The sequence below is a fragment of the Amblyomma americanum genome, chromosome 6 (assembly GCF_052857255.1).
Source record: "Amblyomma americanum isolate KBUSLIRL-KWMA chromosome 6, ASM5285725v1, whole genome shotgun sequence".
NCBI classification, from domain to species: Eukaryota; Metazoa; Arthropoda; class Arachnida; order Ixodida; family Ixodidae; genus Amblyomma; species Amblyomma americanum.
The window spans coordinates 70,841,216-70,863,505 of NC_135502.1; the positions used below are offsets into that span (position 1 = coordinate 70,841,216).

A 22,290-nucleotide genomic window follows, 5' to 3' on the forward strand; every position below is an offset into this window, starting at 1 on the left:
CGCTGTGGGTCTGCCTGGCGCTGAAGCCAACAAGAATTCGGCGCCTGGCGGTAATCAAAGTGTTTATCGCTTCTCGGCCTTTTGGCTTAGATCAAAGTGCAGTAATGCGCTTTGATGCCAGCTTGTTTGTTACGTGCTGAACACGGGCTGGTGCCTTGAAGGTTTCGGGACGGGCGATGTGCCGGTAGGCCCACGTGGTCTGCCGTATGTAAGGGGTCCCCTAGGGGTCCCCTTGAGTATCTGTTTTAGGGCAAGGGGGGGGTCTGTGTGAGCGTGTCTGTGGCCTGAGTGGCCGGTTCGCCGTCCCCACCTCCGTCGCCGCCTTCTCGGGTGGCCACTCACTTTCAATGGTGATGATGACGGCCTCTGGTTGAATGGCACGTACCCACAGTGGGGGATTGGCCAGGGTACATTGTTGATATGGGTAAGGAGTGGAATAAGTGGATAATTTTGTGAAGAAGGCGCAAATTTGGAGAAAAATTGTGAAAGAAAAATGTAAAAGCCCCTTGGCGCTTGCCCCAAAGGAGAGTAGTATCAGGTTAGATAGAGGGAGCCCCAGTCGAGCGAGGGGGATCTCCAAGTATGTTCTACGGAGTGAAGTGAGCTGCTGGCAAAAGAGGAAAAAGTGATCAATAGACTATTTCGCCACAAGACTCGCAAAGTGTCAGCCCTAATCGGCACAAATAGCTCTAATCGGCATAACGCAAGAGGGTCATGGACACCTCACATTTCCTCGAAGTGCACATCCGCACTCTCCAAGGAAATGCCAGGTGTTGAAAATCCGCTACAGCAAGGAGAGGCTCATGGCTCAAGTATTGGAGGCACTGGAACCGTTGGAAGTGTGCTGCAGTCAAGAAGACAGTATTGGGTACGAATGGGACAATAGGTTCCCCCAGCCCTCTCATTAAAGCCAATGCCACAGTGCCCAGGGATCCAGTGAAAACGAACTTCTGTAATATGTGGTGGAAGAAAAAATTCGAAGGGTGCGGCTCATAGGGGCATCCCTCGATTTTTCGAATGTTGTCAAGACGGAAAGGCTGTCTGAAAGTATAATAACCTGAGATATTGCAAGGAATCCTGGTTAAGGCCACCTCATAGGCCAATCGAGGAACATGCTCCAGAGACCTTAAAAACGTCCGCACAGTAAGAAGTTGAAACCTCGAATTAAGAGGTCTGGTATTCGCGCCTCCAAGTACAAGCACAGCATTCGCCACTGATTTAGGCAGACCTAAGCAAAGGCGCAGAGCGCGGCATTCCATAACAAACAGTGGTTGAAGCTTGTACTTCGGGCAGCTAGAAAAGAGAACAGAGCCGAATTCAAGTATTGGCCGCACATAGGCCTTATAAAGAAAGAGCAAAGTGTCCTGACGCATACCAAATTTTTTGTTGTTGATCCTAACCAACCAACCAAGGGCACGCTCACCTTTAAGCACTATGCTTTTAATATGGGGCCGCCAGTCTAACTGCGGGTGATATAGTATACCCAAATATTTAACCGAATCAACTTGCGGGATTAGGATAGAATGATACGACAAAGAAATGTAGAAAAGGGATGACAGTGGAAAGACAAGGGCGGCACACTTGTTGACATTTCATCAGGCTGTCGAGCCAAACTTCAAGAGCATTTAAATACTCCTGCCACAGTTATCAGCATACACATAAACTTTGACCTCCGGGTGAATAGGGATATCAAGCATTAATATGTTAAACAACAACGGCGAAAGAACGGAGCCTTGTGGGACACCTCTAGACTGGACGTATGTGTTGATCTGGTCCTTAGGAACCCCCTTATCCACGCAAAAAGGTACAAAGGAGGTTTTACATCAGCTAGTTTTTGAAGCAAGATGCTGTATTGAAGCAAGAAGATGGTTTAAGGTTGCATCATAGCAACCCTAATACGGCTCTTCAAGTCTATGCGCGCGGTCCAAATTGAGCACCCACTGCGAAAACCAATCTGAGCCTCATTGAAGCCTCGAAGAGACGTGATTTGTGAGCTGGCTGAAGACTACCCATTCTACAAGCTTAACCAAATTTGATGTAAGAGCAATCGGCCGTTGGAAGCGTGCTGCAGTCAAGAAGGCAGTATTAAGTATGAATGGGACAAGTTAAATCAGATACAGTGACCTCAGTAAAATCTGCGCTCGAATATGATGGGGTCGAAGGAAAGGCAGTGCGAGCATGAAAACGCACAGCAAGACCCTGAGCTATGGACTCCAATCGTTGTTTTTCATCCCGAGGGGGGCAACACAGTGGATAGAGTAATACGAGAAGGCGGCAGCACGGTAGTACGTTCCATGTATCTATAGATTTACGATTGACTGGGTTGGACAAATAAGCTTTTTCGCATGCTTCATTCCACCAGTTCGACAGAGTCTTATTTTTAACGGTCATAATTATTCGAGGAAACTACTGACGAGAAGGCCTCACCTAGAAGAATAGTGTAGTATTGACAAAGTTATGTGCGTTACCAGTCGCCCTAAGCGGGCTGCATGCAATAGTGAAAGCGATTGGATAGTGGTCAATAGTAGACAACGAAGATACGCCAATACCATTGACAGCTAAGGTTAAATCGGCACACACCATTTGCTGACATCAAAGACCAAACTGCCCGCTGTAGTCTGTCCTGACACCCCATATAACATGCTGCAAATTAAAATCCCCAGCCAGAACAACATTTTTGCTGTTGCGCAGTAAAGCATCAAGCCCGTCCGTGCTGCGGACACCGGCGGGGAAATAGACATTCGCAACTGTAACAGGGGCACACTGCGGCTCGGGAATGAACGCTTTTACCGGGAGTGAGGCGAAAGAAGTGCACTGCAGCAAGTCTCCAATGCAATCCAAATGTGATCTGCACAGAATTCCTCTTTTGCCGAAAGGTCGAACTTCAGCAATTTCAATGTACCGGCTGGTCGCAGCCTTCAACGGATCTGACGTGAATTTTTTATTTTAATGAAACTAACTATGTTCTACGGGCACCAGCGCCACAGGGATGTCCTTCACACTGTTTTGGGAAAAAGACTAACGGCGTATTTTCAGCCGGCAAATTGGCGAACGAGGTTACCGGACCTATGCCCGGGGATGCCCCAGCCAGCAGCCCCACGAAGCACTTCAGCAATGAGATTCCTTGAAGCAACAGCAGGAACGGAACGACGTAGTTTCACCGCGTTCTACCGCTGCGTTCTCTACCACCGCCGCGCGTCAATAGGTTCTTTCGATTCGCCTGCCCTCCCTGCACCAGTTCCGTAAAGTTCCACAGCGGTTTCGTGGCGGTGCCGAGAGCGTGCAGCGCCAGTTCCAGCAGTTCAAGTGCTGCCTACTTCCAAAACGAGTTCTAATATAACTTTATTAGTAGAAAGGAAAGACGCCGGTTACGGGTCCCTAGAGAGCACGATGGTCGAGAGATGCAAGGTGACGGCGAGGGCCGCCGTCCCCATCTCCCTCGCCGCCTTCTCGGGTGGCCACTCACGTTCCATGAGATTCGGCGGGCCCGTGTGAGGCACTGTTAACATCGACGAGTGGAATAATTTGAGTGTATCCGCCGTTTATCGCAAAGCGCAAGCCGTCGTCTACTTCCATGGCGACTGCAGCTGCACCATTTCGGCACCGACCATTGAGGAGGTGCACAGTTTTCCTCCACTTTTTTGAAACGAATGGCGTCGTGCAGACGGCGCCATCTTGCACCGCTGAAATGAATTGCGAAGTGCAGCACCGCGAGAACCAGTTCACGTAGAGCAGACGAATCGAACGGTGGATGGGGCAGATGGGCGGCGGCGGGCGTTTTCGAGGCCGGGCGTCAAATGCGCGCCGTCGGGCGTAAATCGCCGACAAAACGCTCCATAGCGCGTGTGAATACAGATCAGTAGCAAAGAAACGCAGTTCGGGACTCACCGGTCATGCGATTAATCCAGGCTTGGTAAAACCGCGCAGGAGTGTTCGTTGCCTTTACAGATGACAAGACGTCGCAGCACTGCGCTGTCATGGCGCCGACGGCTACGCTTTCACGTCGTTGAAAAACTGCAACCCGCAAACAAGTTTGTTTTTTAAACAACGAATATTTGAATTCTGCTCACAACAAAGAGGCTATATTTTTTGAAATTTATTTCTGCTATATTTATGAATATCAAAGCACTCTCAGTTACTTTTTCTGGCGTGTCGTTTGTCGAAGCTGCGATCCTGTGATCCCATGAAGTAACCCGGATGTGCTAGCAGACGACGCTGTTGACAGAATGCAATTTCGTTTGATGACAGATAAAACCACTAAGTTGCGATAGAAAAAGCAAATAAATGCACCTTATCTCAAGCTGGCGAATATCGTGGATACGCTGAGCGCGAGCGCACGACGGAGAACACCTGCGATGCAATAATTTGCGCGACACTGGAACGCTCACCGGAGATCATGCGTAATCTGTGACTAGTACAAGCGGATTGCTTTGATATCCACCGAGTTACGAAACTACGTCGATACTTGCAACACACTTTAGCTAATATGCAACAGCGGCTGGCACTCGCCGCATCATGTTCGCGCCTAATTTCACAAGAAAGAGCCCACTAGCGCATCAAATCAACCGTGTTTTCGTGTTCATATCGTTCCGAGATATACGAGCTGTTTTGGCACGTACTGGAATTGAAGTTCTAAGCCTGTGCGTCACGAACAATGACGATGGCGTCGCGGGCAAGCTTAAGACGCCGCAAAGCAACCGATACCCCAAGCATATGGGCGTTAAAATTTGTACACCAGTACTGCAAACATGGGCATGAAGTATATCGCTCAGTCAGAGGGCAGTCGCTCGCTGCTCGATTTTCCAGCCTTGCGAGAGCAAGTCGCAAGCTCCTGAGCCAATTAGGGAGCCGCAGTGAGCGAGCCGAGCTTTCGGCAACGACGCGCCCGCGCCGGGCAATGAACTGCGCGCTGCTCCCTGGTTGCCCTAGTCGTCGCTAAGCCTAGCCGGTTTCACCCAGTCGAAAAAAACCATTGTTGTTGTTGTGTTGGGTCGTCTCCACATCTTTCACAACGAGGTTTATCTTGTTTCGTTAGTAAGAAAGTATGTGTAATGTGTGTATGTCAATGCGGAGACGACATAAAATTACTTCAATAAATCGTTCCTGGTGGTAACAGGTCTTCAATTCACCCAGAACAGGTTTTACGAAGTGCAGCTTGTTAACCTCGTTGTCCCAAGAGGCCTGCCATTTTTCTCTCAATTTATTCTGGACTGACTTGATGCAGTCCTTATGCGGTATGTTTACTGGTTTTATTTTTGCGTTAAGGGCAAGTGCGGCGCTTGCATCAGCCCTCTCATTTCCGCTGATGCCCACGTAACTGGGAACCCAGCAAAACTTTATTGTATGTCCTTGTGAATCAGCTCGTATTACATTATGTATTATGTTTCCTATTAAAGGTTCAGTTGCACTTCTGGGGTTTATTGCTGTAATTACGCTGAGGGAGTCACTGTAGATAACACTGTTCTGTATGTTTTTCTTCAATATTTGTTCTACAGCTAGAGCAATGGCGTAATATTCAGCTGTAAATATTGAAGCACACTGAGACAGCCTGACTACTTTTTTCCAATTTCCCTTGCACTATCGCGCTCCCTACATAGAGTGCTGTCTTAGATCCATCCGTGTAGAAATCTGTGCAATTTTTGTATTTTTCACTTACTCCAAGAAACTCTTGCTGTATATATTCCAGTGGGGTATGTCTTTTTTGAATGCAAGTGCCAAGGTGGCAACCTATCGGGTCTCTGGGCAACATCAGGAAGTGCATCTAGTATGTTTATTTCTTGGCATATTTCTTCAAAGCGGAGGAGCAATGGTTTTACAGCTTGAGGTTTGTTGGTGAACAGTGTTCTGGACGGGCATTTTGTAACTATGGTGTAACAAAGATGTTTCGGTAGCGACCTTATTTTCAGTACGTATGCACAGGTAAGCATTGTTCTCCTGTTGGTGAGGGTCGGTTCATTTGCTTCTACGTGAAGGGCTATTTATGGGTGATGTTCTGTAAGCACCAGTTGAAAGGCGCAACCCGAGGTTTTGTACTGGATCTAGCTTTTTAAGGTATGATGGCCTCGCAGACCCATACACTATGGATCCATAGTCTAACGAAGAGCGTACTAGAGAGCGATAGATGTGCAATAGGCACCTCCTATCGGATCCCCAACGCTTCCGAGAGAGTACTTTGAGTATATTCAGGGATTGGGTGGCTTTCTTTTTTAGGGTGTTTATATGTGGTAGAAACGTTAGCTTTTTGTCAAAAGTTAAGCCTAAAAATTTGTGTTCTTGTTTTACTGGAAGTGTGGTGTCGTTCAAGTGGAGGGTGGGATCAATCTGCAGTCCTCTCTGCAGCGAGAAAAGAACCGCAACAGTTTTCTGTGGAGAAAACCTAAATCCATTTCTGTCTGCCCAAAGTGCTAATTTGTTTATTGTGAGTTGTAGTTGTCTTTCACAAGTTGCCAGGCTAGAAGATGTGCATGCAATTTAAAGAATTCATTTTTACTATGAACAATGTAGTACTTAAAATGCATCCCTGAGGAACGCCGTTTTCCTCTCTCGTGTTTCTTTTCACACTGTTTTGGCCGCCTTTCTTCTCGACTGACCATTTTGCAAAGTTTCTCCAGTTTGTTACGTGCAGTAAAAACCACCCTTACGTTGGGCCGCCCCAAAGCTTTCTTCAAAGGATCACTCACGCCGTGCACATACGGGATTACAACTGCTTTTATGCGTTGCATATTGCAATCACTCAGTTCAGCCCTTGGGCGCGGCCGGGCAGCCACCAAACCACGTGACGTGACGACAGCCGGAGGATTGGATTGGAAAACATTTAATTCGTCAGAAAAGGCAGAATGCAGACGATCCGTGCTAGGTGGCTATCAGCCCACGGCTGACAGCGACCTGGGTAGCCCATTCAATGACCCGGGTTTGAACTCCCAAGTCTGAGCTGACCAACACGGCCTCCCAATGCTCGAGAGTAGGAACCTGTATTAGAGATTTCGGGGGCGGCTCCTATTTACAATTCCACAATAGGTGATCATAAGTGGCTAAATCACCACATAATGTACATGCAGGGTCGTATTCACCGGGGTAGAATTTTGACAACAGGTAAGGCGTCATGAAGGATCGCGTCTGGAGTCGCATCCAAGTGGTCTCCTGCTCCTTATTAAAGGCTTTGTCTGGAGTAGGGAATATCCTCCTTTCAAGTTTAAAATGATTAGTAATATCGTGAGAAGATGATAGGCCGTCCTTCGAAAAACTCTCAGGAACGACAGCGTCCCCTGCTCGGCTGACGAATCCTCGAGCTGTTATGTGTGCCGCTTCGTTACCAGGGTTCCCCGAGTGAGCCGGGACCCATATCAATTCAATAATTCTGTCTACGTCGGTCAAACCAGAGAAATTCTGCCCCTCGCATAATTGCGTACGGCAAATTTAGAGTCGCTGAGTATGGTAGTAGCTTCTGTGTTAATGATAGCAAGGGCGATTGTCGCCTCTTCTGCCGTTTCCGAGGATTTCGTTATGGTAGTGCCGGAGACTATCAGTTTACCTTGCGTATCCACCGCCGTTAGTGCGAACGCTTGTTTCTGGGGATATTCTGCGGCATCTACATATACTGCATGTTCATCTTGGTCGTATATGTTGTGTAGAGCGTGTGTCCTGTGTTAGTCAATGTTCGGTTTTGTATGTTCTTTGCCAGGGTTAGGTCTGGCGACGTGTCTTTACATATACTGTTGCCTAGTCTCGTGATTTCTTGGGGGTTCAGGACAGTTAGGCCTAGATTTTGGACCACTTGCCATATTGGGACCGGCTCTAGTGTATCCCCATTCCGGGTGTGGTGCGTTAAAGTCCCCTACTATTAATAGCTGGGCTTTAGTCGCTAGTTTCAGAGTCTTGATAAGTAATTCCGGTATACCGGTACCCTTATCTTTGGGTGGGCTATATACATTAAGCAGAAACAAATTTGTATCTCCTCGTTTCTTGGGTAAAATTTCAAGGAGGACGTAATCTTCCTTTGAACTTTCTATGGAGTGCTGTAGAGCAGTAATATTGCGTTGCAATAATACGGCGGTGGACACGCCCGTAATTGAGCCGGCATCATATCCTGGCGGAAGAAACGCCTCGGTAATTTGACCGCGCCACTAGCTTCTTGTAGAGCAATAATGTCTGGTGGACGTTGTTGTGCTTGAATGTGCAACTGCAGATTCCCCCGTTTGCGCCGGAAGCCTCTGCAATTCCACTGCCATACCTCAATCTGTTGCGACGGGGCCATATTGGTGATCCACTCTTTGCTGTAATGATGTTAAGCTGTTCTCCAATGCGGTCAGCTTCTCCATCACTTGCTGGAACATAGAGATTACTTGAGTTTGGAAAGGTCTGAATTCCACTGCTAAGGCATCTACCTTAGCCTCTAAGATTCCTACTCTAACCTCTAGGCTGTCTACCTTGTTCTGAATGCTATCCACTCTTGTAGTGATTGGAGCGGGCGTAGCCGGCTGCGGTACATCGCCTGCAGAGGCTTCGGCAGCTCGTTTGTTTTGGGTATTCTCCGCGGGGGGAGGGGGTCTTTTAAAACTGCGGTGCGTTTGTCTGTTTCCATAGCCTCGCATGCGGGAATGGGTGCTGTAAGAGGGGCTTGCACAGGTGTTTGCTGTGACTGTGCTCTTTGCTGTCTCGAGGCCATGACAAGTCGACGAAGCTCCGCCATTTCTTTCTTTAGTCTGGCGTTTTCCTCGTCACGCGCCTTAAGCTCTTTGTGGAATTGAGCGCTCGGGAGAAGGAACTTTTGGGAGGCCGGATTTGGCCAGCTCACCTTTTTGTTGGTTCGGCTGCTGCTTCTGCCCCGGTCTGAACTTGTGCGGTTCCTCGCCCGGCTCGAAGATCGGTGCCTGGATCTCGGGTGATGCTCCACGTGATGTTGGGCCGCACCTTCCACGTGATGCTGGGCCGCACCCTCGTTAAGCCTATGTGGTTGTTGTCTCCGGACCACGAGGCGGTGCTTCCAATTCCGGCTCCCGGTGTGGTGTGCCCCATGGCACACGATGCAGCCGGAGGAAAAGCTGGGCCCCAACTCGCGCGGTCGCAGCCACCACCTGACTCCCGCTCCTCCCGCTAGGGGCGCTGCGCCGGTGCGTGACGTCACGGAGGAAAAGCTGGACACCAACTCGCGCGGTCGCGCGCGGCCGCAGCCACCACCTGACTGACCCGCCGCGGTGGCTCAGTGGTTAGGGCGCTCGACTACTTATCCGGAGTTCCCGGGTTCGAACCCAACCGCGGCGGCTGCGTTTTCATGGAGGAAAAACTTAGTTTAGTTAGTTTAGTTATATTGATTTTAATGGCGCAAAAGCAACTATGGCTATGATGCGCCAAACACAAGGTTAGGTTCTTGTTAAATGTTACACTTTTTATACCTAGAGTTTGTTTAAAACATTGGCTTCATTAAGAAACTTAAAAATGCTTGAAAGATCAACCAGTGCTTGATCACCTAAAAGCAACTTGGGGTGTAATGGGATGTATTCATTGTAGAGTGTTGTAAAATATTTTTTTCTTAGTTGTTCCAGTTTTCTACATGAAATTAAAATGTGGTTTACAGTGAGTACATCGCCGCACATTTCGCAAAGAGGTTTGTCTTGTTTTGTCAGTAAAAAGTTGTGTGTAAGGTGTGTGTGCCCAATGCGTAGCCGACATAAAATAACTTCGGTATTCTTCCCATGCAGCCTGCCACTTAATTCTGAGTTTACTGTGCACTAATTTCAAAAAATCCCTGTGTGGTATGTTATCTTGTTTTATTTGATCAATTCGAGCTTGTGCTGCGCATGCATCTGCTCTCTCATTACCTACAATTCCAACATGGCTGGGCACCCAGCAGAATATAATGTTATGATTTTGTTTTTTTATTTTAATTATGTTATGTATGATGTTTCCTATAATGGGTTCAGCGGCGTTTCTACAGTGCAGCGCTTTGAGCATACTCAGTGAATCGGTGTAAATGACGCTATTTTTAATGTTTTCTTTTACTATTTGGTCTACGGCTACAAAGACTGCATAACTATCAGCCGTAAAAACCGATGCATACTGTGGCAGTCGTATCATTTTTTCATTTTTGTCTTGAATTACTGCACATCCAACATGACTTTCTGTTTTTGACCCATAAGTGTAGAATTCAGTGAAGGTGTCATATTTTTCTTGCAGTTCAAAGAATTCTTGTAGTATGAGCTGATGTGGCATTTCCTTTTTATGTAAGTGTGTCAGTGTGAAGTCGCACACTGAAGGTAGGTGCATTATTAGTGGCCGGATGGATTGTGGTTTATTGTTAAATAATCTTTTGGATGGGCACTTGGTAACAATGGGATAGCAGAGATGTTTAGGGAGAGAGCGGGTTTTTAGGATGTACGTGACTCTTTACCGGGGATGTTCTATAAGCTCCAGTTGATAGGCGCAAACCAAGATTATGAACAGGGTCCAGTCGTTTCAAGTAGGATGCTCTTGCCGAACCATATACCACACACCCGTAGTCTAGCTTGGAGCGCACCAAAGAGCGATATATTTGCAATAGGCATGCTCTATCGGACCCCCCCCCCCCCCGTTTTCGCGAGAGTACCTTTAATACATTGAGGGCTTGGGATGCTTTCTTTTTCAGGTTGTTAATGTGTGACAGAAATGTAAGTTTCTTGTCAAAAGTGACGCCTAAAAATTTATGTTCCTGTTTGACTGGCAGTGTGGTTTGATTCAAGCACAGATTGGGATCGACCTGTAGGCCTCGTCGTAATGAGAATAAAACAGCTACTGTTTTTTGAGGGGAGAACTTGAATCCATTTTTCTCTGCCCAAGCAGCCAGTTTATTGAGTGTGATTTGTATTTGTCTCTCGCAGGACAGTATGTTGGAAGAAGTGTATGCTATCTGTATGTCGTCTACATAAACTGAATACATTACGGACTTAGGTATTACTTTGGCCAAAGAATTCATTTTTACTATAAAGAGTGTCGTACTTAAAATGCATCCCTGGGGTACGCCGTTCTCTTGGGTGAATGTCGTTGATAGATTTGCTCGCAGACGGACTCTGAATGTGCGGTTAGTCAGGAAATCGTTCAAGCAGTTCAGCATCCTGCCGCGGATCCCTAGGTCTGCTAGGTCATGGAGGATGCCGAACTTCCACGCGGTATCATATGCCTTCTCCAAATCGAAGAAGACACCGATACAGTGCTGTTTGTGGATGAACGCCTCTCGGATGGTGTTTTCTAGGCGGACAAGGTGATCAGTGGTCGAGCATGCTTTCTTAAATCCACATTGATGTAAAATCTAAGAGTCGGCGAGATGCAAGTGTGAAGGTCAGTCTAGTGTTTATTATGCTTTCGAAAGATTTAGCGATGCAGCTGGTGAGGGCTATCGGTCTGTAATTGTTAGGACTTGTTGGTTGTTTTCCGGGTTTCAGAAAAGGTACTATTATTGCTTTCTTCCACTCCTCAGGTATATTTCCAGTTGTCCATATTTTGTTAAAGAATTTCAACAATGCCTGCACGGCAGCCTCAGAGAGATGGGCAAGCATTGCGTAATGCACATTATCTGGGCCTGGTGCTGTCTTTTTACCAGAAGATAATGCCTTAATCAATTCCTGGAGTGTGATGGGTTGATTGTAGTCCTCGTTCATACATGCTGCAAATGGAAGTTTTTGTTTTTCTGCTATTGCTTTGTGCTTCTGGAACGTGTTTGTGTAATTGGACGAACTGGAAACTTCAGAAAAATGCTCACCTAGTATGTTGGCCTGTTCTTCTAATGATGTTTGTGTCCCGGGTGTAGTCAGTAGAGGAAGTGTGAAAGGGGTATGGTCACTACTGAATCTTCGAACTTTTTCCCACATTTTTTTTAGGTTACTGAGCTGTTTATAGAGGACACATATTTCTGCCACGAGGATTTCTCGGCAGTTCTCCGAACGAATCGCGCTCTGGCCTTGGCCCTCTTAAAGGCTATCAAGTTCTCCGCTGTGGGATACTGACGCAGAGAGCCCCAAGCTTTATTTTGTTGTTTTTTTGCCAATGTGCATTCTTGTGTCCACCATACTTTATGTTTTTTGTGTACGAGTCCTGTTGTTTGTGGTATGGCTAGTGTAGCGGCCGATATTATGCATGTAGTAAATTTTCCATTAATTTCGTCTATGCTGAGATCTTCAAAAAATTCTTTTTCTAGTGTGGCACTTGCTGTAAAAAGTGACCAGTCGGCGAGGTGAAGTTTCCAGCGCCGTGGTCTTGTGGGGATGACTGCAGTAGACGATGAGAGGCTGATGATAATAGGTAGGTGATCACTTCCCAGGGGGTCATTTAAAACATCCCATTTAAAATCTGTAAAAAGCGATGGTGATGCGAAAGCTAAATCGAGAAAGCTCATTTTTGCCGAGCTTGGGCAACAATAAGTTGCTTTTCCTGTATTTAAAAGACAGATGTTATTTGAGAGGATAAAATCTTCGATTGTTTGCCCCCTAGAGTCGCAGCGCTCGCTTCCCCAAAAAGGGGAGTGAGCGTTAAAATCCCCAACTACCAGATATGGCTCTGGAAGTTCATCTATCAATTCTTCTAGATCATGGACTGTTAGTGTAAAATGTGGAGGAATGTATACGGAACAGATTGTTAGTGTTTTATAGCTGACGATGCTGACTGCAACCGCCTCAAGTTTTGTATTGAGCTTGATTTCTCGAGCAGGGACGCCGCTTTGGACGACAATTGCGACGCCTCCTGAGAGTCGATTTGCCTGCTCGCGATCGCGTCTAAAAGTTTGATAATGTTTCAGGATATGTACATGTTGTGGACCAAGATTGGTCTCCTGAAGACATAAAACTATGGGTAACATTGACCCTAAAATATTTGTTATGTCACTATAATTCCGCATAAGTCCTCTACAATTCCATTGAATTAAAAAAGCCATGCTTGTGTTTTTAAAAGAAAATGAAAGGAGATTTACTTATGAGGTGGGCCCGTTATGAGGGGCCTGTCTTTTTTTCGCTCAAGAGAGCTGTTCCGCCGCTGTAATGGAGGCGGAGTGGGTGTTGTATCCATCACCTCAACAGAGGTGCTGGAGGACCGCGCAGCCGCGGTTGTGTTAGTTTCAGGCCTCTCCCGACGGGGGGAGGTCCTGCGGGATGCCGACCCATGGACCGGCGGTCCCTGCTTTGGCAGTGACAGGGCAGCTTTCGCTGACCCTGCCTGGGGCGTGGATGGCCCTGCCATAGGCTCGGTGGGAGCGGCCTTGGCAGGTGCCGGAGTGCTGTGCGGTGCTACGCCCCTGCGCACCACATCAGCGAAGTTTTGTTTTGCTGTGAAGGAGAATGTGTTTGTAAGCGCAAAACGCCTTCTCGCTTCTTTAAAAGAAATGTTTTCTTTGGTCTTTATGGTGATAATTTCTTTTTCTTTCTTCCAGGACGGACACGCCCTGGAGTATGCAGCATGTTCTCCTTCACAGTTTGGACAGCACAGGGCTGCGTCACATACATCAGACTGGTGATCGTTAGAGGCACATTTTGCGCAAGTTTTACGACCGCGGCAGCTCTGTGAGCCGTGGCCGAACCTTTGGCAGTTGAAACACCTGCGAGGGTTTGGTATGTATGGTCGTACATTGATTTTCAAATATCCCACGTCGATTGTGTCGGGCAGGGTGCTGGTGTTGAACGTCAGGATCATGTGTTTTGTGTCTATTTCCTTGTTGTCCTTCCGGATTTTGACTCGGTGGACATCTATGACGTCTTGGTCGACGAGCCCTTCGAGCATTTCTTTTTCAGTTATGTGAAGGAAATCATTTTCCGATATTACGCCTCGAACAGTGTTTAGTGAGCGATGAGGAGTCACGGAGACCGGGATTTCCCCTATGGACGTTAGGTTGGAGAGCTTAGAATGTTGGACATTGTCACACAGTTCGAGCAGTAAGTCGCCGCTGGCCATTTTTGACAGCTTATAACCAATGCCTAGGGTTTCAGTCAAGCACTTTGACACAAGGAAGGGGGATATTATTCTTGCCTGTTTATCTTGTTGTTCACTGTGGATCACATGATATTTGGGGAAAGTTACTTTTCTTTTTTGAAAGAACTTGTCTGCCTCGTTCCGCCCTCTTTTGAGAGAGCGATCAGGTTTTGAAAGTTGGGGAGCCATAAAAAAACTTTGTTTTTCGGTCATGGTGCCAGCCACCCACCACGGAGTCCAAAAAGGGGACGGGACAGGAACTTGATAGCAAGTCCTGCCCACGCCAGCTGTACACCTCAAATATAACCAAATCCGACACAACTCAGGGTGGTTGGCCACATAAGGTTAACCCTCGCCGCCTATGAAAAGTGAAAAAAACTAAGAAGTGAGTAGAAGACAGGAGAGTTGTGAGAAAGAGATAGGAAAGTGAAAGACAGAGTGGAGGATAGGAAAAGGCGACTGCCGATTTCCCCCGGTCGGGTCAGGCCGAAGGTGCCGTCTACGTGAAGCTGGGGCCGAAGTGGTGTGTTGCTTCCGCCGAGGGGCCTTAAAGGTCCAAACGCTCAGCATCGGCTCAACCACCAGGATCCCCTTTTCCCCGGACACGGCGATGCCACGCACGGCGAGGCGCGGGTGCTCGGGTCCGTGGTGATGCACAGTTCACCATCATCCCCTTGCGGGGATGTCCCTGCGGATGCTCGGGAACCCGCGGTGTCGCCAATCACCGTCGCGACGCCTGCAAGCTGCAGGCGCCCCCCTGCGGGGGAAAAAAACCATTGGAACCAGTTGGAATTCCAACTGGATCCAAAGGGACTCAACTGGTTCCAGTTGGAATCTTGGTTCCAATTGGACAGTCCAACTGGACCTCTAAATGGTTCTAGTTGGAACTCCTTGAACCATTTTTTTTTCATGTTGGCACTATCTCAACGCTTCTTAGAATTTTTTTTTTATAAATTCATCAAGCTCACAAAGTGATATCAGCATGGCTGAAATTCCCTTGTTCCAGCAAAGCTTTGCTCCAAGCTTTTGTTCTTCAACACAGAAGATATGACTTCTTCAGCCCGCTTCAGGGCTAACTAACATGCAGCCTTTTGATGCAACTGACATGACGCGTGAACATGAATGAAGGAAAACTCTGGAGAGGCCCTCGCTATCCAAGTTGCATGCCAAAAAGTGTGCCAGAAGTCATGCCCTTTCGCAAGGACAACTGGGAGTTTTTGGCCGAAGGTGCAGCCAACAATAACGCTAGGCAAAGTGGCATCGTATGCTACGATGCCTACTGCGCATGCACAAGCGTGCTGAGACGGCAACCAAGTAGGGGGGAGCCGGCTTCAAAAAATATGACTTAACCACCTCTCCCGAGTTCTTTCCTTCCTCTATATGTGCGAAAAAACTGGCTGCTAAATTCTACCACAAGCCAGCCCACCCTATATTACCTACTGTGGAAACATTTTAGTAGCTTGAGAACTGAAACCCTTAATCGTTCCAAAAATAGTCATTTTTCCGTGACTGCGTCTTCTTTTTAATGCAGCTAAGGTGCAATATTGATGAATTTGCCGTTTTTAAGCAGACTGGAGCAGCAGAAAGTAAATGTTGATATCAGAATAGTGCTGATACATGCTGATGGTGCAAATGGAGCAGATGAAGAGTGAAAAATTGAGATCAGATGCAGGTGAACAGCAAAGTTTGATGAAATGGCGTGAAGGGGTCAAAATGGTCTTGGGAATGCACTTATATCAAAGCTGCATTTAAATGCAATCACTTCGAATGGTTGCTCAATTGTAAAAGATTTACATTACATCAGTTATAAACAGCTAGCCTAAAAATCTGTATATATATATATATATATATATATATATAGAAGAAGGTGTTCCACACTCTAAATTCCTCTCTACACATGCGCGCACGGATGGACGCACGCACACACACCCTGCATATAAAAAAATATTCACTCCCTAAAACTGTGATAGACAGTGGCTGAGGTGTTTTGCAGGTTGAACACGAGTTTTTAGGTTAATTTGGACTTTGGTGGTCATACATATGGTGGCGACATTAAAGAATACGAAAATGCTGTAGAATGTTACCTCAGATTAATGTTTCCCAAGGACGCAGGTGCCATGGCCATGTTTCGATGGAGGCGAACAGATAGGTGCATGCGTACTGTGTAATACTAGTGCATGTTTAAGAACCTCAGGTGGTCAAAATTATCCACAGCCCTCCCCTACAGTGTCCCTTATAGCCTGAACGAAATCCATGTACACTTTCAGGAGAAACCTAAGAAACCATAAGCTTGCCGTCCCGGGTAGCTCAACTGGTAGAGCGACTGCTCTGGTGAGGTGGTGGTCCCGGGTTCGAACCTCGGATCAGGAAGAATTTTTCTTTAACTATGAAGTTTCTGAGAAAGCTGTATAGCTTTCCTCTGTAGCCGTTTGGCTGCGTTCGGGTTGATGCCAATGAGTAATTACTGCCTTATTACAAATTTACTCCACCTTGGGGGATTCCCCAAAACATTTGACCAAACATAAGCAAAATGTTTTTGGCTAAAGGGTGTAGGAACTAGGAACAGGTGAAATAAATACACTTCCAACGCTCATGAAGACACATATGTTACTGACTGAAGAAAATGGCACAACTTCACGTTTCTTGGAGAATGAAATAACTTTATAGAGGTGCTTCATCTCAACCGTGTTATACTTCAATACCCTGGATTTCAGAGGCTGCACAACAGCAAAATATTTGACCACTAATGACAATGCGCACAATTACAGCAAAACTGCCATCTGAGAGCTGTACCACAGAGTTATTTGTTTTTTTGTTCCTGGCATAGCCTTCGCCGGTAAATATACGGCCACATTGAAACAAACGAGGATACTCAATACTGTTTTCGGCCACAAGCTCCTTGTTTGTTGTGCTGCCTGAAGGGACATATGGCCTACCTCGACCAAAGAAGCGCAACCCCCCAGAGATGGATACACTTTTCTGTGTTGATACTGTGTCTAGTGAGGCACAGTACTGGATGGCACCTTGATGAGTAGTAATTTTAATGCACTTCTCAACTACTCCTTCAATCTGCAACACACGGCATACCTGGTGAGGAATGCCATTGGCAGCCTTCACAGCCTCCTTCAAGGTGCCATTTCCCGCCTCAAAAGGAAAGGTAGAGTGAGCCCACAATGGACCCCAGTGTCGCACACTCTTTCCAATATGAAGAAGTTGATGCATGTTATATGTCATGCACTCTTTTCCATAGAGGATTTGAGCATGGACACAGAAGTCCAAAAGAGACATGCCCAGTGCTGCAAGTACTGACTGCTCAAGATGCCCTCTAGCACAGGAACACTGTAGAAAAGCAGCCAGATTTCGAACTCCTTCGCTTTCCACCACCTTCTCTCTTTCGTAGGTCTAGGTGTGCGTTTCACATCTCTGGGAGGTGCAATGGTCATTAGGCGTTTGTCTATTGCAGCCTGAGAGCGACCCAAATAGAATGAAGAACCAGGCGATTCAAACCACAAGTCCAGAAACTGCCGCCCCATTCCCAACAGCACGCAGTGCATATAGTCTGGAACAAAGCTCCAGACTATATTAAACTGCTGCATGTTGATGAGTGGGGAGAAAGATTTGACACCATTGACAGGTCTGCCCTCGACTATTGCTGTTTCCATATCCGACACCATCTGCTCCTCACTCCTTTCGGCACTGTCTTTATCTTCAACTGGGTATTTCGTTGCTCGCCCAACCCTTTCGCCTTTCTGTAGACACCAGTTGCAGCCATGGTATCCATTAAACTGAGTTACGCCCTGCATGGGGGCTCTGGCCACAGAATCAACAGCACAGCAAATGCAGAAGGCCTTAAAGTTTTGTTTTCTGCCTTTATAGTTAAGGTCAAATCCTTCCTGCAATAATTTGTTCATGACCTCCACAAAGGCACCTTGAAAGATGCCCATGTGGGGTTTGTCTTTTCCAAACCAGAGACCTGCTAACACCAAATTTTTCATCCTTTTTGTCGGTGGCAGCTCATTAATCATGAGTTGGATAGGCCAAATCGATGTGCCACTCGACTTGAATACAGGACTGCCATCTGCATTCAGTGTGAAGCTGATTCTGTGGCCAGCTTGACTAGTAGCATCAACGAAGCTGCGATACATGCTGCCATCATAAATGTCAGACAAGGTATTATTCAACTTGAGCGGCTTTGTCAAATCAAGAAAGGTGGATTTTTCTAAACATTTGCGTAAATGTGATGGCAGATTTAAAAGGACAAAAAAAGGTGCATCTGCCATGGCAGATGTTCCACATGGCTGACCACATTTACAGCAGTGAAGGGATACCAAAAAATGCATTGACCATGTCAATAAGGCTGAGAAGTGCACTAAATGTCAGCCTCGAGTTAAGTGTCTACCTGAGGACCATTAAGAGCATGTCACCTTCTGTTACTGCGAATTTGGATGACACAATATCTCGGAAAAGACTGCCAAGTGCAGCATCATTTGAGCTCGGGCTTGTGCTCCCACTCTGGGCATGGTGTTCCTGCACACACAGAGAAGGTATCTTTTACTTATTTGAACATACCATGTCTCAGTGAGAGAGGCAGATGGGCATGTTTGTACAAGTATTTCTGCAACATAATGCAACACAAAAAAAGTGCATTTTTTTTTATGAAAGTGGGGGCCCGAAGTAAACAGCTATCCAAAAACAGCATGAAATAATGAAGCCCTCACTTTGCAATAGAATAACCAGTGTTCACAACAGAATAGCAATTCCATCAGCACAAGCAAAAATAGTAGCAGAACATTCGAAGTCACACATAAAAATTAAACAAATGCACGCACTTCATTTCGCAGCATTTAGGCGGGAAGATAAGTAAGGCCTATCAGAGGAAAGGTTACAAAAAATGACAGGGCATGGCTTTTTCCAGATAAAGGCTTCAATTTTGAATCTTTGCCACATCATATGTGGAAATTCATGATGTCAAACCTATATCGCGTCCTATACTCACCAGGTTATCATCACGTCCATCGTCTGCATCCGGCTCGCTAACAGAACCGGAGTTCTGTACCGCTGAACTGAGTGCGCCTCCCGGCGTGGCGTGTTCACAGTCACTGGCAGCGAATGGCTGTTCGCAGCTTTCTTTGTCCGTTGTGCCTGCTCCTTCAATATTTTCTGGTGGCGATTGCAGCCTACTATTGTCTGCTGCAGAAAGTTCCTGTGTAACAATGTTTAAAGAATCAGTCAGCGGCGTTCGGAAGCACGAGTAGTGGCCACATGCGGTATATATACGTTCGTACTTACGCCTCGTTCTTGCGATTCCGGAGCAAAGACCACTGCTGCCGATGTTGCCTCGGCTACAGTGAACCTCGGCTATGACTACAGTTCAGTTTGGCTAGTTCGGCCGCATTCACAGAAAGGTCAATCCAGCAATCATAGGCTTTGAACCTCGAGTGATAAATTTGCGATAAAATAATTTTTTGTGCGATGCCTTGGCGCTTTGGTGCCAGTTGCATTGTCATTGCTACTGATTAAATGAGAGGTGTGTTGTAATACTATAATGTTGTGGTAACAAAGAAGAGGTTGCAAGTTTCCTGAAAAAAGTCGAGGGAGGGGTAAAATTTTGATAACTGCTGGCAAATCAGATTTAAAAAAAAGTGAGAGAAAGAAAAAGAGGACTTTTAGGCTAGGTGGCGCTGCCTCTAAAAAAAAAAAAGAAATACGGTAGCCAACGACAACAACATTCATGGCGGGCAGTTGGTCACTGTAGCAGCCTCGTGAGCCTTAGCGGAAGTTTTTTGGCTGTCAGCACAATGGGCACGCATGCCTACGTTAGGTATGAAGACGATAAGCGCTGCGCCATCGTCCCTGTAGAATACGTAAAAAAATTTTGATTTTAGGGCTGACGGGGACTACGCGTCTACATTTTATTTTGTAAAATGGATTGAGGAGGATGGCTCGTCGGACTATTATCAGGCCCGCATATTGCTGCTTGGAGGTAAGTTCGACCTGTTATTATTCTGTGCCTGCGGTAGCGACATTCTTAGCGCATTGCAGAGTAACTAATGGGCAGTTAAATTTACTGCAACACACTATTCTACGAAATTTGCTTGATCGCGCAACGTGAGTTGCAGATATCGCGGTATGAACGCATGAGTCTCTAAGAAGGTTGTTTGATCGGTCAACGTGAGTCGCATATATAGTTGTAAGAACGCATAAGACATAAATCATTAAAGCGTGGCTGGTGTGCATTTCACAGGACGCAGCTGTTAAGGCATTTGTTTCTGTGATGGCCGGCTACAAATTTGACAGTGAAAAGCTGCCCTATCAGTGGGAGAACACGTGTTTTGTGGAGAGTCGACCGCGTGGCCAACAAGTGGCCTATAAACTTACGATTAAGGCTACTGAAGAGCGGCTTTTGTTGCAGCGGTAGCATTACTGCATATCTGTTAAGGCTGTAATCTGGTTGACAGAGTTAAGGACTTGGTAATGAGCGCATTTTTTTGCTGGTTAAGGTAACGCGTGCTCCTTTATCATTCCTGTATCCACAATTTCATTTGGAATATTCAGAGTAGATGCACTTTAAGAATAAAAAACGCACTTTTAAACATAACAGGCCACTGCTTCAGAACCGAAATTTACCGATTTATTTTATTTATTTGACATTGTGATGTCAGTGCATCACAAGAAGTGTAATTAATATGTGCTCTCTTTATTTTTTGGAACTCTAGGTTTTAATCTTCAGCATAGAAATAAAATGTATTTGATGTGTCTGCTACTAATTGCCTCCATTTCCGCTCCGCTGTTGAAATACATTTTTCGGGATGCATTTTCATTTGCTACAGCGTCTAGAAGCCCCATGCATTTTTACTTGCAATTTATTGATCTGTGCGGCAATGTTTCAGACTCCGAAGAAGACCTGCAAACTAAAGTGAGGCAGCGTCGTGTTCGATTCTGGCGAATTGTAGATCCAGCTCGAGTGAGCAAGAGGAACGCGAGGTGGTATGTATGCTCCTCAATACACAGAAACTGCCGGGCTCTTGAGAGTCTGAAGCTGAGAAATCTCTGTGTTTTGTTTATTTATAGGAGCCTAAGAAGCAGAAAACTGCCAATAAAGAAAATCTTTTAAAGGTTTTGGAAAGCAAAAAGAAAAAGCTGCTGCGTCAAAATGGAAAAACAGAACAAAATCCTCTGTCAGCTGCATTGGCAGAGGTGAGCAGCCTCAGGAAACGCCTGCAAGAGCAAGACTCGGAAATAAAAAAACTCAGAGACCTGAATGAGAGACTTCAGGAGAAAGTGATAGGAAAAATGGATGAGCTCGGATCCATCGGCACCCCTTGAAATAGAGACTGCTGCAGTCTCAAATGCGGCCCCACATCTCCCCAGTCCAGAGGATATGGTATCCCTGAATGCTTCTTCGAAAGCCTGAAACAATTTGAATGTGGTTTCAACATAATTATACAAGATTTACTGATGCAATTGTAACGTTTTAAACATTACTGCAGATAGCTGCATCTTATATCTTGAATGTGCTTTAATTTGTCCATGCTTTACATGCTCTTGCAGCCCTTGCTAAATAATATTTTGACACTGGTACATGAAATTTACCTGTGCAAACATTTTAAGTTTCTGCTCAGTATGCCCACCTTAGCAGATCCCTGGCATACTTTTTTTTTATCAATGCATGATGATAAAAACAGTTATTGCACTCCTTTATAAATATAAGTTATAAATACTCCTTTTTACGCAGGTTGGAAGATACAGGCATGGCGAATGAGCATGTGTAGAACACACAAGATCTGTTCTTTTTATCTCTGCAGGTGGACATTGGACGTGGGATCCAAATATCCAACAGTGCTTGGGTAAGAATTCAGCAGCTGCCCAAAGACAGCATGTTTGTAAAAGAGCTGCTGCTGCTAGCGATCTGGGGTGTGGCAGCACTACGGAACCGTTCCCTTCAGGGTAATAACATAGCACTGCTTTTCACCATGGTTTTTGAATAGGTGAAGCTTTTAAAAAGTTATTTATTTTTTCTCCGCTGCATTCTGTTACGCCCTTTTCCACAGGCAGACATTGCCCACAAACTTTTAAAGCTTTTGGCATGGTTTTAAATCCTATTCTTCCCAAAATAGATAAGGCGATGGATTGTATGGAAATAAAATGTTTGCAGTTTTCTGTGTATGCAGCTGCACCCATATTGACATAATTATGTGTAATAGCTTTTGCCTTCAGTTTTTTTTTTCTTTCAGTGCAGTTGGTAATGGAAGTCTAGATATAAAAAGAATCAAATTCAGAATCAATACCAAATGTGGGAAGAAACCCATGGGGTACCCTGAGAGTGATATGTGCAGTGCACAACGTACTGAAACTTGCAGACAA

At 46.0% G+C, this 22,290-nt stretch overlaps 1 protein-coding gene and 1 pseudogene across 6 annotated transcripts in view; both read right to left on the reverse strand.

The window, feature by feature from the left end:
• Positions 1-22,290, reverse strand: part of LOC144093677 (uncharacterized) — a 377,080-nt gene that overhangs the window by 185,249 nt on the left and 169,541 nt on the right. The window lies entirely within an intron of this gene.
• LOC144094380 (uncharacterized) lies at positions 16,615-19,659 on the reverse strand (annotated as a pseudogene). Its single transcript, XR_013306495.1, has 3 exons — positions 19,645-19,659; positions 18,923-19,129; positions 16,615-18,453 (listed from the first exon to the last, which is right to left on the reverse strand). The product of XR_013306495.1 is annotated as an uncharacterized LOC144094380 (transcript).